Source organism: Bacillus rossius, chromosome 11, assembly GCF_032445375.1.
Source record: "Bacillus rossius redtenbacheri isolate Brsri chromosome 11, Brsri_v3, whole genome shotgun sequence".
NCBI lineage: Eukaryota > Metazoa > Arthropoda > Insecta > Phasmatodea > Bacillidae > Bacillus > Bacillus rossius.
The window spans coordinates 17,080,134-17,095,152 of record NC_086338.1 but is presented as its reverse complement, the minus strand read 5'-3'; positions in this window follow the sequence as shown (position 1 = coordinate 17,095,152).

Sequence of the window (15,019 nt, the reverse complement as noted above, 5' to 3'; positions counted from 1 at the left end):
ATTTTCCACACAGTAATGGTATTACTTTTCTGGACAAAGGTTTAAGGTAACATAAAGATGGTTATTAATGAATTCTGACAAATGTAATACTAAGAAACCTTTTTTTTTTATATTTCAGTCCCTGTTTTTTTTTATAGTTCGTTTCATCAAAATTTGTTTCAGCCATATGTTTTAGATAAAATTTAGGAGTTTTACAATAAATTATAATGGATTTTATACATCTATTAAAAAAAGTAATGACATTATGTTTTTCCACCCTTGTTATTACAACCACTTGCAGTAAAGGTATGTATTATCAAAAACGGTTTCAGACAAAATTTTCAATAAAAATTATAATGTTTACAAACACTTTGAACTTATTTGATAGTGTACTTGAGATTGGAGTTATGAATATTTATTTAAATTATACCCCTCCTTTTTTCCACCCCTTGCAGCAATAGTTCGTCTAATCAAAAATTGTTTCAGAAAAACGTTTTTGATAAAAATTATAAGATTTACAAAATATACAAACGAATTCGATGTTGTGCACACGAAGAGATTTATGATTTTTTTTGTCCATAACCCTTATTTATTCTATCCCTTGCAGTAAAGATTAGTCGTATAAACAATTATTTAAGATGGAAAGTTGTAGATAATAATTTAAGGTTTTATAATAAACCAGAAAGAATCTAAAGGTGTACATGGTACGTAAATTATGTTTTTTTTTAATTCTACCCTTAGTTTTTCAACCGCCTGCAATATTATTTTGTATTATCAAAAATAGTTTCAGACGAAAGTTTTGGATAAAAATTATAAGATTGACAACATATCAGAAAGAATTATATGTTGGAACTACGAAGAGAGTTATGATTTTTTTTGTCCCCAACCCTTGTTTTTTCCCCCTTGCAGTAATGGTTGATCGTTTCGAAAACTTATTCAGCCAAACAATTTTGGCATTACTCCAATGAGTTATAATAAGTTCAAACGGATGTGATATTTTTCATATTATGGGAGTTAGAGCGATTTTTATGTTTTAAAAAAAACCTTTCCGAACTCTACACCTTTTGACGGATAGAGACCATTACCAAATTCGACGGATATTTTCTAGTACTAGATTTTATTTATCAGTGTATGCGAGGTAAAGGGCGAATCAATGTCAAACCTATACAGTCAGGAGTGCGAACTGTGGAACTTGACAAACGTTGAGTGACTTGATACTAAACATTTTTAAGTGTAAGTGATTGGTTAACAAACATTTTTAAGTACAATTATTTATTAGTAATGTAAATATTAGTAATTAATAAAACTGTAATAAAACTTAATTGGGCTGTTCCTAACAAACCCAATTTCCTCACATTATACTCGTAACAATATGTATACACTTTTGAGTTGACGATGGTTTTGGGATCTATTGATCATGAAGTGAAAAACTATATAAAAATATTTACGTAAAGTCGCACCATGTTAACGGCTACAATATGTAGTATTTCTTTGAAGTCTACCTAATAAAAACAATGTAATTAGTGCTAAGTTATTTCTGGTATGAAACTACAATTGCACGTAACGTTTTTAAACCAATACATAAACTTGATGTGTAAAAACCCTTTATCGGCAGTAATACAAGGTTAAAATATAAATTTAATTTAATTAACGGGCAAAAACACGAAATTAAAGACTAAAACTAGCTCGTTGGCACGGCAGAGGTAAATGTTGTACGCCGCGCCGGCCCAGGAATGAGCGTGAGCGAACTGATGAGAGAGAGAGTGTGAGAGGGAGAGAGAGAGAGGGGTATGAGTAGAGGCGGCAAGTCAGACGCGCTTTCAGCTGCCGTGACGAGCTGCAACCAGCGTGAACATATCGCCACCAGTTCGAGCGTTGGGTAACATTCAATTTAGTCAAGTTAGCGTCTATACAGGAGCCATTCATCTCAAAACACGCAGTTAAGTTATATTCAATAACCGCTATTTAGTATGATGCCCCTTGAAAGGAAACTCGTACACAATTCAGTGGCGGTAATTACTAGCTGATGAAAATGAAGTTTGTGTTGACGTGTATGTTTCGAGTATTTGATCTGGATTGCCTTAGAATTAGATAACAAGAACTACACATAGTTGAAAAGGTTGTTTTCATTAGAGTGTGTGTATGTGACGTGGTGCATAGTTGCGAGGCAGTTAAGATGTCGATGTCGTCATATTTCCTGCGTGCTCAGACCGATCAACCTTCCTTGCGACGGCTTCATCTCAATACTGTGTGTGACTCGGCGGGAAGCCTAAGATGTACAAGTTCTGTCCCTGCCAGAACACGCCCGAATATTCACCTTCGGCCAACCTCGGGTTTATTTATATATATTTATATTTCTCTGTTTATTTTAATGTAGCTATACTAACCTAACTAACCGTCCATAGTGTTTTAAAGTGTTTTAATGAAGCTAACCTAACCGACCACTTTTAATATTTCAATTAATTTTTTCTGCGTAAAAATAAAACAAATCCCGAGGTTGGCCGAAGGTGAATATTCGGGCGTGTTCGGGCAGGGACAGAACTTGATGGACATCTTAGGCTTCTCGTGACTCGGCTGGCGGTCGGCCGCAGACTGAGCGCAAGTCCACGGAGACACGATGCGTGATGTGTGTTGACTCCAGAACACTCCACTAGCGCCCGGTGGCGGCTAGGCGAAGCTCGACCACGCCATGTTGGTGAGGGAGTGCAGACTGACCTCGGTGCTGGAGAGAGATACAGAGCATGTTGGCGATAGGAGCGAGTGTAAATAGGGGCTTGTTTCGGTCGTGAAGCATATGGAAGTCTGGGTCTCTGCACGATAAAGACAAGTGGTGTTACTGTTTATATAATTGCTAAATTAAGGAGGAATATTCCAACTATATTGTTTAGATAACTTGTAGAGACCAAAGTTTGATTGTTCATTGAACATATAGTTGTATTTTTATATTCTATTCTTTTAAAGATATAAACTTTAAGTTTGCTATCAATATTGGTTAAGAAAAATTATCACAGTAATGTTTTAGTTGTTTTGAAGGAAAATATATCGTATGCATTTCAATATTTTTGGTTATTTGATGAAAAACTTTCCTTGGGGAAAATGCGAAGCAAAAATGTTTCTTAATGTTGTGTGGTGCCAAATTCGCGCTCACTACAAAGTTTAGCTTTTAACTTGATTTATACTTTGGCCGAAAACTAATTATCAGTGAGTGTTATAACCTAATTCATGTATATATGTTTCATTACAATTTACTGGTTAACGGGATTTAATAAATTCTCTATAATAGTTTGCTGTTAAATAATTAATGCAAATAAATGGTGGAAACCCTTATTTTATTGATGGAGTAGAATTGTATTGGCAATCATATTTTCACATCTTTAAAAACCCTATTTCCTGAATTATGCTTAGTATTATGTATGAATACAGGTTTCTTAAAGTATCCTAGAAATATTGCATACGTTTTAACTATTTTAACACTCAATTCGGGGAAAATAATTGACGTCTTATATTCTGCAAAGGAATCACCGGCCGACCTTTCAAAGGGCTGTTGTAAATAAAACATCCAGAATATTTGTGAACTTTCGTTGCAATTATATTGCATACTTTATAATAGTACAATTCACAATTGTGTATAGCAACGTTTAGTACTGCATTATTTATATATCTGCATTTACCTGACAGAACTGTTTTCAAATGTAATTGCATAAAAAGGGAAATGTAATACAATTAATATAAGTTTAACAATACGAGCATAGATTTTTTTATATAAAAAGAAAACTAACTGGTCAGCCAATCAGGTCTGTAAGAAAGTGTGAAAAGCTTCATGAGAACAACCGTGGGTAAAAAATTTGCTAATTATTTCTGAGATAGCGTTTGATTACGAACAACATTTAACCGAATTGTAATATTGGATTGTTGTATTCTTCGATTTATTCTTATGTAGAACCCCGTACTAAATCATGAGACATCCATAGACACATGCATCACGTCTTGATACTTTTTTTTTAAAAAAATAAATGTAATCACACAACAAATCTATGATTGCTCGCGTTGCTGCGGAAACGTTGCACACGCCAGTTCCCTGCCTCGTGCGTAAGGGCCAAGAAGCAGCTGTAGGGCAAGCTGCTGTCGCCCTTAGCGCCGCCTGTGTTCTGCGACACGTTAATGCAGATGCGGCGGGCTTTCCAAACCACGTGCATGATATTTTTTTAACTTTCACCTCTGCGAAGCATCCTAAAAATGTTTTTTAAAAAATTCTTTCGTTTGCGATCACGCTTGTCTTATACGCCTCCAACATTTCCCTGGTTGGTGTTTGACCGTGTCGTGGACCGTATTAGGAACTGAGCTTGTTTACGAGGTTCCCATGGTAACGGCAGGAGTAGGAAGGGGGAGGGGATCGTCGGACGTCCGCCGGATGAAGCGCGGAGACATTCCCGATGTTTGTGGAGGGGTGGGTGCGGGGAGGGCGCGGGGAGGGGGAAGGCGGTACGGCATAGCGCAGTGGTCCCACTGCTACGGCGTGGCCTCTCGAGAACAAACCAGGGGCCTCCAGGTATCGAGCTGTGCAGACATGACAAGGGCAGTGGTCGGGCAGGGCTTACCTTTAACAAGGTCACTGGGGCGGCAGAAACCACAGGCACGGTTCCTGAGTCGGCCCTTCGCTCAGGGACCACAAACACTCCCAGACCGTTACAAAGCGTATTCAAACATTAATCTACTGGAATGAAGATAACCTTCTTAATGGCGGTGGTGTGGTTTTTTGTCATGTTGGGGATGTTACAGGGTATTGTGATTCCAGCATTATGTATTTAGCATGTGCTCTGAAAACCATTAGAAGAGTATTTTAAAATATATATGTACAGAAAAAAACTATTGCCATTAAGAATAGATAAAAAAAATCACAGTATTTTTAACCTGTGAACTGTGAATACGGAATATTTGCTATACACTACTTGAGAACGAATTACGTTTGCTGTTTATGTTTTACTGATTAAGTAGTTGTGAAATTAGCCTTTATTTTAACTGCCTCAATGACTAAGAAATCATTTAGAAATGCTGTACTGAGTTGGTTAAGTGAAAACATTTCAGAATATTGATTTGTGAAAGCCTTGAAATCATTTTTATGTATGTTTACCAGGGGAATAGTCTATTTCCGATATCATTTTTCTTCTAGTTCTGAAATGATTGCCTGTCCATAAACAGATTAATAGACGGCAAAACACAACAACACAGTAGAGCGACAATGCCAAATGAATTAGCCATGACTTACAGTAAGGAACCATCATACCAATATTTTATAAAAAAAAAAATCGGTGGGGCTGTATCGAGACTCACGGCTGTTGGTTTCAAGTAGAACTTCTATGTCAGCGAGTCGCTTATAGTGTAATGGTTTAAAATAAAAACAAGAAAAACGAGACATTGACTACGTACTAAAAATGTTAATTCAAAACAGACACTAAATTATATCTTACGACGAAAATTCTGTTTAACATTGGCCTGTGATATGATAAATGAGATACCGAAGGCATAATATCAAAAGTAATGTTTTTTTGGTGAACGTACAATCTGTATTGCCCAGTGTTGTCAGTTCTCATACACAATCACACTAATTTCCGCGCTATCACATCTGAGTCGTGAGCTACACTGAACAAAATTTTTTTCCGAAACTAAATTAAAACTAAGTGTATTTGGGAGGTCTAGGTAAGGAAGACTTAAGTGCGTCTCAGGCCGAAGCCTATATAGATAGAAAAATGTTAAAGCAAGATAATACACACCTTTTCGTCAGACTTTTTCTGGTACTCAAATGTTTCTCTGTGATTTTTAGACGTTTCACGTGAAAATGATATGACAATTACCAGTCGGGATTTGAATCTATGTTCTCTGGAATACGATAATAGTGCGACACGGTCCATAAACTTCGATAGTGTATCTTTTCTCATAATCAGATTGCCTTGTAGTAATTCACAGGCGTGAGTGAACGATTATTGCATAACAGTACAAATAGATATTTTCAGACTATAGTACTCCATGTAGGCTATCATCACATGTCTTGAAAAATTATTGACATCTAATATTATAAGTACAACTATCAAATATTATGGTTTCCTAAATTTTAATTCACGTCTTTTGAGTATATCGTGTACTAGTGCGTGTAACTACACGTGATTTTGTTTACACATTTACCATGGGTGTAGACAGTATTTGTGGAAGGGGAGGGCGGAAGCCAGTCCGTCCTCCGGAAACTCTTTTACAAAGATAATGCTAGAAAATACATTTTTAGGTTAGTTGACGATCCCTTAAGTACTTTTTGAAATTCCTGCCATTGTAATTTTTGTAAAATAAAATTCTTTGTCTAAATAAATCTGGTCACCCTACTTTCCCCCTTTTTTTACTACACTCTTGACACTTATTATTACAGAAACAATTTTCCTCTTTTGAATAAGCTTCTCTGCACTAATGCCTGTACCTTGTTAACAGAAGTGTAAACAAACAAAACACAAATCTGTTTAAAGAAAGTCAGTATTTATGTGAATATCAACAAATTAAGTATAGTTAATTAAATAAAATTTCCACTGAAAAACAACTTTTTAAATAATAGGTAAATTAATTCAAAATGTAGTTTCGGACATACGCCATTACTAATTAAACTCTATGTCATGACAAAATCAGTCTGTGCCTTAAGATCTCTTTCCCGAAACGTCGCCACTGTTCTCTAAGGAATCATATACTGTGTTAGTCTGCGCTATCATCGTTGTGGTTTTCAAAATATCTGGGTTTTTTTCGTTCAACTGTTGCTTACGGTGTTTTGTCTATGCTGTCATCACTGTTTCTTCACATCGCTGGATTCACCTGTGCATCTCTGTATAGCCGTTGTTTTTTCAATTTTTATCGGTTAAGTTTCATCGTTGGTTTATTCTGTTTGACGTTGTGCACCGTAAATGGAACAGAAATATTCATGTAACCCTAACTATTTGTTCATTTACATGATAATTACTGTATCACTACAAAATAGTGTTACTATTTATGCTTCGTGTTGCCCCAGTACCTCCAATATTTAGTTATTTGCAAACAGTTAATTGAATAGCTTTCCAGGGTTTAGCTGTGCATGTGAAGCACGGTAAAACAAAAGAAAGCCAAAGCTAATATAAAAAAGTTAACTTTTCTGTGGCTTTAAAACCAAATAAATAAAATATTTATACAATAACTTTATGCTTGTAAGCACACGCATATTTTAACGAAACACACTCTTTTAATATCTAACATTTATTTCAAAATAACTTTACCATCGACAGTGCAAGCTCTTACATATGTTTTTACTAGTCTATATTTCTATATAATTATTTTACAGCGGGATTGTAAGTTTGTTTCCAGGAAAGTAACCAGACTAGTTATACAAATTATATTTCACTGCTATGAAATAACATAATTCATGCTGAACGAACAACATAAAAACACATAAATTTGTTCGTTACCAAGGTTAGATGTTACCTACTGCACGTACTGCACGTGTTAATAACACACTAAACTACAGTAATTCGTGGAATAACATCATGACAGTGTTAAGAAGACTGCAAGTATCCGCTCTACCACTCTGGTTCTGGGGTAGAGCGCCTGCCTTGTGACTTGTAGGACCCGGGTTCGCGCCCCGGCTCCTCCAAGGCGGATTGCCCAGACAAAATGGTCGCATTTTCTCTGGTAGGAATACAATCCCTTGTAGCAAGTCAGGCTACCAAAGAAACGGTGGGTGGAACAGAAAAAAACCTTCTAGGTGGCTTCCAAATGGGGAGCCCGTTTCTTTTCTTGGGCTCCCCATGCGGTGGCCATTCCGGGGGTTTCTCCGGGGGAACGGAGTTTTGCAAAAATATTTTTTGTAGTTTTGTAGCGTTTTAGTTTTTAGTAACTGTAGCATTATCATTCTAACATGTTATAAATAAAGCCCAAACAAACATTTAAAACGTAAAAAAAAATTTTGCTTTTGTACAAATTATTTTAATGAAGTGTGTATGTCAGTGAGTTGTATACCGATGCTGTGTGTTCAAACATTTATCGGTATATATTTTCTTGAAGTATTATTGACGGTTAGATTCTAGTCAGAAACCTTTGTTTTGTAGTATTTTAGCAGTTTTTGACGAAAAAAAAAATTTATAGGAACATGAATTTTATTCCTAAAAATATTATTTCTGTAAAACCACACAATTTCAATCAGGAATATCGTCTTTAACACACGCTTTTTTATATATATGTTTGAGTGTACCAGTATAAATCCAGATGTAAATAAAATAATCTATTTATTTCAACATGAGTAAAGCCTTTGATACTTTCCAACATAATCTTAGAATTAATTTTTTTTTCAATTTTAGGCCTCGTCAATCAATGCGTGGTATATATGTTTTAATTATCTTACAAATAGACGCTTTGCAGTCAAATTTGCAAATGCAATTTCATGGTATGTATTAGGTGTTCCGCAAAGTAGTAGTTTATCTCAACTACTCTTTAATATTTAATAAATGATATTACAACTGTAATTAGAATTGATCAAGAAAATATGCTGATGTTTCTGAAACTATTCAACATGATATTTCAGCTGTCCGGATCTGATATTAAAGTTAACAAACGTCTATGAATTACAATAGCATTTATTGTATAATCTTTAGTAAAAAACTAATTTAATTTATCAGACTTATCACATAGTAAGTAATGACATTAAACGTGGTGTCCTCTTTTAAGACCTTCGAGTTATATTGGATGCCAAGCTTTTTTTCACCAACATGTAGATAATACTATTAGCAACACATGATCTTTAGGTCTTATTAAATTGAAAACTTTCTCTGCATCAAATGATTTTAATTAGAAAAGAATTGAAAGTATGGAGAAAAAGTTATAATATTAATATTTCAAAATTCAGGCATTTAAATTATTTTGAATATGCTACATTCCTATATAACCTATTTGCATTTTCTATTTATTAGACGTTCGATCAGTAATTCACTTTTTATTATAAAAAATTATTACCATTTTTGTTGGTTCAGACATAATGACTCGTTTTGGATTAAGAATTTCAACTTGCAAATACAGAATTAGTGACACTTTTAAAACCATTAGTAACTATGATCTTTGAAAGATTTGTCCAATGGGAGTGCATGACTGGATGTAAGCTTTTGGACATACGCCATTGCTAAGCACATGCATGTCTGTAGAAGAAAACGACAAAAAACACAAATTAAGCATAAATTGCTGTTGTCAACAAGACATATACACCACATAATATTCCATAACAGGAATATGTTCAACAAACAAAGAAAAACAAAGAAAAATGGACTAAGAGAACGAAAAAAAACCCACAAATGATGAATTGAACCCCAAAAAATTCAGCACAACAGATGAAACGAGACAATAACACAACAAAACGAAAATACGAAACAAACACAATAGTTTTCCAAAACCTAGATATTCTGTAGGGTGAGAAATGGTCATTATGCAATCAAAGAACACGTAGTCTTAAACTAAAATAAGTTTTTGGACGCGATTTAGTGAACGGTAAGTTTTCATTTACTACGAATTAAAAGCTGATTCTTGATTCGCTAATTTAAACCAGTGAATTGCTAAGGAGCAAATGAGATAAAAATTGAATGCTATCAAGCTAATCAATACCCAAAGCAGTTGGTAACATGTCAAATTTATCCATCATTGATAAATATAAGGCAGTTAGTTACATTCTTATACAATTAATTTGATTACAATCATGCTAGTGGGAAGTGTTTTGAGATATCTTGCAAATACATTTTTTAAATAATTTTTTTGTTGTTTAATTTCACACTTTAATTTCCACGATAGTTAAAAATGTCTGTGATAACTATGTAAGTCTACACTTATTCAGATAAAATTAACATGAAATCAAGCAATTAGTATATTATCTCGCCTATTCACATTGTAACACGATTGGTATACTAAAAAAGACTTTAGAATTTACAAACTAAGGTGAAAAATGCTTAATTTTCTGTTTCAAAATAGATACATTTTATAAATATAATCGGTCTAGCATATTCACTGTTATTAATGATGTTTTCCTACATCATCTCATCACTTCAAAACACAAAATCTTTTAGTTTCATTTAACCTAAAAATAAAATGAAAAAAAGAAGCATTTATGAAGAAAAAATCACGTTTATTTCATAATATGCCCTTTATGCTGCACAAAAATTTTAATAACCCTAAGGAAATCTTCTACATTTCATCAAAAAGGAACTGTGGTTAAAGACCGCGGTGTTACTCCGCACGGTGGGATCTGAAGTGAAAAGATTGGTTTTCAATGAAAGAAAGGCAAAAGAGGTTGCGAAATTCCCTGCGGCGGCTTGTCTCCAGGGCTTCTTATTTCCTCTTGGGGAATTCATGGACGTGTTCCCGGCACAGTTCTCGTCTTCCTTTCTTGCTGAACCCGTCGCCGCAGCCGTCGAGGGAGGAGCACAGCAGCAGAGCAGCAGAGCAGCAGAGCAGCAGAGCAGCAGAGCAGCAGAGCAGCAGAGCAGGCCACCTCCTGGCGCCGGTGAGGTCTCGCTCGTTCGCTCGGCAGAGTGTCCGGGTCCCGTCGCACGGCACAGCACACAGGCTTCCCACTGGCTGCTCAAAGACAGGGGCCACGACCCAGGTGTCGGACTCAAACCCGCGACCCCCTCCGCGTGATGGAGGCCCGACCATTTCATACGCACGTCTCCTTCACTCTGATGACTGCACAACAGTAATTGTCACACGCCCTGGCTGACCCTCAGCGAGTTATAACCTGTCCCGGGTCCGTGTGCTGCAACGTCAAAAAATTAATTGATCAAGCAAAATTATAGTTAGTTTGCCTAAGCTTGGGGAGCCGGATGAAACTATTTAAAAAACGAGGTTCGCAGGCTTTCACGGACATTGTCTGAAGTAGCTTGGCTTCTGGAGTGTAGCCGTGTCTTTGGCGGATAATTCACCGACGATTCGGTCGACATTGCAGTCGCCATCATCAGGGCGCAGTTACATACCTATCAGTAGCTGCCTATCAGTAGGTAACTGCTCCCTGATGATGGCGACTGCAATGTCATCCGAAACGTCGGTGAATTATCCGCCAAGGACACGGCTACAATTCAGAAGCCAAGCTACTACAAAGAAATTGTATTTATTTTCTATCGGTTTGAGCCATTGTTTTATGAGGTGAATTAAGAATTAATATTTTATAGTTTTTTTTTGAACTAGTTTCGTATCTTTCCGTTCCGTAACGTAATCACTATGCTAACTGCCAGGCCAGTACCTTGTTCTCACAAAACTTCCTGAAAGGAAATTTGGCAAAGCTACAGGCGTGTTCAGTAACGACAAAATGACAACTTCGCGCGCATCTAGGCGCTGCTCCAGCGGCTGAGAGGACGCGCGATCGCAGCCAGTAACGTGTCGTGTTCAGGCACTCCGCGGCCGGCAGGCAACAAGCGGAAACAGCGTGTAACGTGTGTACCTTCGTACACACTCAGAATCGACAGTGCCCCTTACATGACTGTGGATGCCACCCGCACAACACAAGAGCGCGGGGGCTTTGAACGCCCGCCGCGGCTGGTGGTCGGGCTTCTTCGGAAGCGGTCGGGCTTCATCGGTTGTGCGCCGATCCGCCGGTAAAGGAATGGAGTATGACAAAGCGATTCCTTCATAAGATAGATAAAATACCTCCGCTACAAACACGCACTGGGTTCGCTTTTACACCGACAGACAAAGCACAAGCCTTCGCGAATACCCTTGAATTAGCCTTTCAACCTAATATCGAACCCTGTGACCCGCAATTTAATGCCAGAATATACAGAGACCTTACAATTAAACTTAATCAGCCTTTAACCTCAAAACCTTACTTAACTCAATCTCAGGAAGTTAAACAGGCTATCAGGCGTATGAAACCACGTAAGGCACCGGGAAACGATGGCATTCAGGCAGTAGTCCTTAAGAAACTGCCCGATGAAATTTTGGAATACCTAGCTCAATTAATAAATGGAATACTTAAACTACAGTATTTTCCATCGCAGTGGAAAGAAGCGAATGTGATAGTTTTTCATAAATCCGGAAAAGATAAGACACTGCCCCAAAATTATAGGCCCATTAGTCTGCTGAGTACATTGTCAAAAGTAGCTGAATGCATAATTCTACAGCGACTAAATACTCACATTAAAGAAAATGACGTACTGCCGGACGAACAATTTGGTTTTCGCAGCGCGCATTCAACAACGCATCAACTGGTCCGTATGACAGAACAAATAATAACTGCGTTCAATCAGAATAGCTATAATCTCGCAGCGTTTTTGGACATAGAAAAAGCCTTTGATAGAGTACTTCATGAAGGCTTAATTTATAAATTATATAAAACTGGCTTCCCCGATTGTTATATTAAATTACTGGCCTCGTATTTAGAAAATAGATCGTTTAGAGTCACGACAGAAGGAGCACAGTCCGATTTAAAAATAATTAAAGCAGGAGTCCCACAAGGCAGCATCTTGGGGCCGGTTTTATTCAATATTTATATCCACGATATGCCTAAGCCCGCACACCGATCAGTTCAGTTTGGCTGCTACGCGGACGATACGGTATTGTTTAGCAGATCTAGTATTCTAGAACTCGCAGCAGACAGATTACAAACCGCGTTAAATTCAATAGAACAGTGGTGCACAAAATGGCGAATTAAGGTAAACCCTACTAAATCAGAAGCTATAGTTTTTACGCGTAAACATCTCCCGCCACTTGAAGATAGACCACGACTAACACTTTTCAATGAGCAAATTCCTCACAAAAATGTGGTTAAATATTTAGGCGTACTCATGGATAGGAAACTACTATGGCGCGATCACATAGAGGCGAAAAGAAAAACAGCTTTCACTAGGCTCATGACCCTCTACCCCGTCATGAGCAGACGTTTAGGTAGCTCTGTTAAAAACGGAATAATAATTTATAACGCACTAATAAAACCAATAATCACGTATGCAGCGCCGGTGTGGGCAACAGCAGCGGAATCTCACTTAATCAAGTTACAGAGAATTCAGAATAAGAGTATTCGTATTGCGACAGATGCGCCTGTGTATTGCCCCGTAAGGGCTATGCACAGAGAGCTCAAACTCGAACTTTTAAAACATTATTATTTCCGAACTGCGCAAAAATTCTATGATAAATGTGCCATAAGCAGAAACCCATATATTTCATCACTGGGCGAACAAGATCCAGAGTTGCATGGAAAATATAAAATGCCAAATTCAATCTTGGCTCACAGACCTCCGTAGTGTGCTGTGGCTGGCTGAGCGATCGGCCAATCAGTCTCCCGCGAGTTGAAACTTAAATTATAGACATTAACGAATAATTTGCTTATTCAAAATGGTCCGAAGCACGCAGGTGTAGGTTCGGCTCCCGGGAGTTCACTGCCTGTTGTGTTAGGGCTGACTCCCTATGTCCGATGGGCATGGCCCGCCTGGCAGGCTTCACCTCCAGTGCCGGTTGTGTTTCTGAAAGACATGGGATTTTGAATTACAAGCTTGCAACAATGCCAGAATGCGAATAGGTCTTGACTTAATTCACCTGTAAGTTTATACACCGACAGTTCCTCTATATTTAACTAGTAGTATAGTAGTAGATATTAGAGATTTGTAAATTAGTAATAAGTCCTAGATACTAAGTAATAGTCATCAAAAATATATATTTCTAAAATAATAATAAAAAATCTAAAAAAAAAAAATTAAAAAAAAAATATTTTTAGTTCTTATTTTAGTTTTATCTTAAGCACTGCACGTCCATCCCTGAGTTGGGTGTTTGCATATTTCGTAACGAAATGCCTAGTTTGTAAGTCATTTATCTTTTTTCTGTTTTAGTTTCTTAGTTTTTTAGGTGCTGACTGGCGGCGGAGTGAGTGGTCAGTGTAACCACTCACCACCAGGGGCGCTTGCGTCCCTGGTCACTAAATCCAGTCCTGGATAAAAAGCAAAGCGGACTACGAGTCCAAGTTCCCAACCCCCGCATGGTAGACTCTTTTCTACTCTGTCCAACACTTAATCCAGACCATCCTCTGTCTCCTGTAAACTCCTACACGTAATGCATGCCAATTTGCATCCCGCATGAATGTGCCCAGGGTTTTCCCTGTGTCTATGCAGGTTTTACCTGGGCCCAACCTATCTCTAGTTATAGTCTAGATTTAAGAGTGAGGGGAGTTAGTCATGGCGCCAATCGCTGCCATGGCTGGCCAATCCCCTCCTAGCACATGATGCATGCGACCCTCTCCTTGCATGGCTAATCCCAGCATGACTAGGCGTATAGGCTTCGGCCTGAGACGCACCTAGGTTCCTCCCTAACCCGGACCCCTCCAAAATACACTTAGTTTTAGTTAGGTTAGGAAAAAAAAAAATCGGTAAAGGAAGTCGGCCATCGTTATCCCAAACGTAAGAGACTATTCTGTTCTAGCCTGGGTAGGAGACCAGCGAGCATAAAAGGGCCATGCTTCGACACACTCGCATCTGTCCTTTCCTGCCTTGTTAGGGTTTCCTATTCCTCTAGTGATACCCGTGACAAGCGGTTAGTTTTGGCCTGCGCACAGCAACTTTGCTGTACAGAATAGTGCATTCAATCGTATTTTTCTCTGCGAAGAAGGAAGCATATTTTCACTCATAAACACTGTAGTTATTTTATTTTTTTGCATATTTGTACATTCGGCATTTGAGTACTTTACATATTTTTGTCGTTTGATTTAAAAAATACAAATACTAATACTTATGCAAAATTACTACATCATGTTATTAACACCAAATATATGTTGATACTCTAACCACTCAGCATTGGTGTAAACATAAGCATTAGCCGTGTAAATTAACGATACATCTTACAATTTTAACTCCTGCAATGTTCTACTGAAATTTCACTAACACGAATTAAAATAACACGTTATTCTGTGACAACAATACATCAACGGGTTGCGTGTAATTTTCTACAAACAGTTTGCAATTTAAAACACTTTTTACAAGTGTAAATATGCTCAATTTTATCTGGCGTACTTCTCAGGCAATAT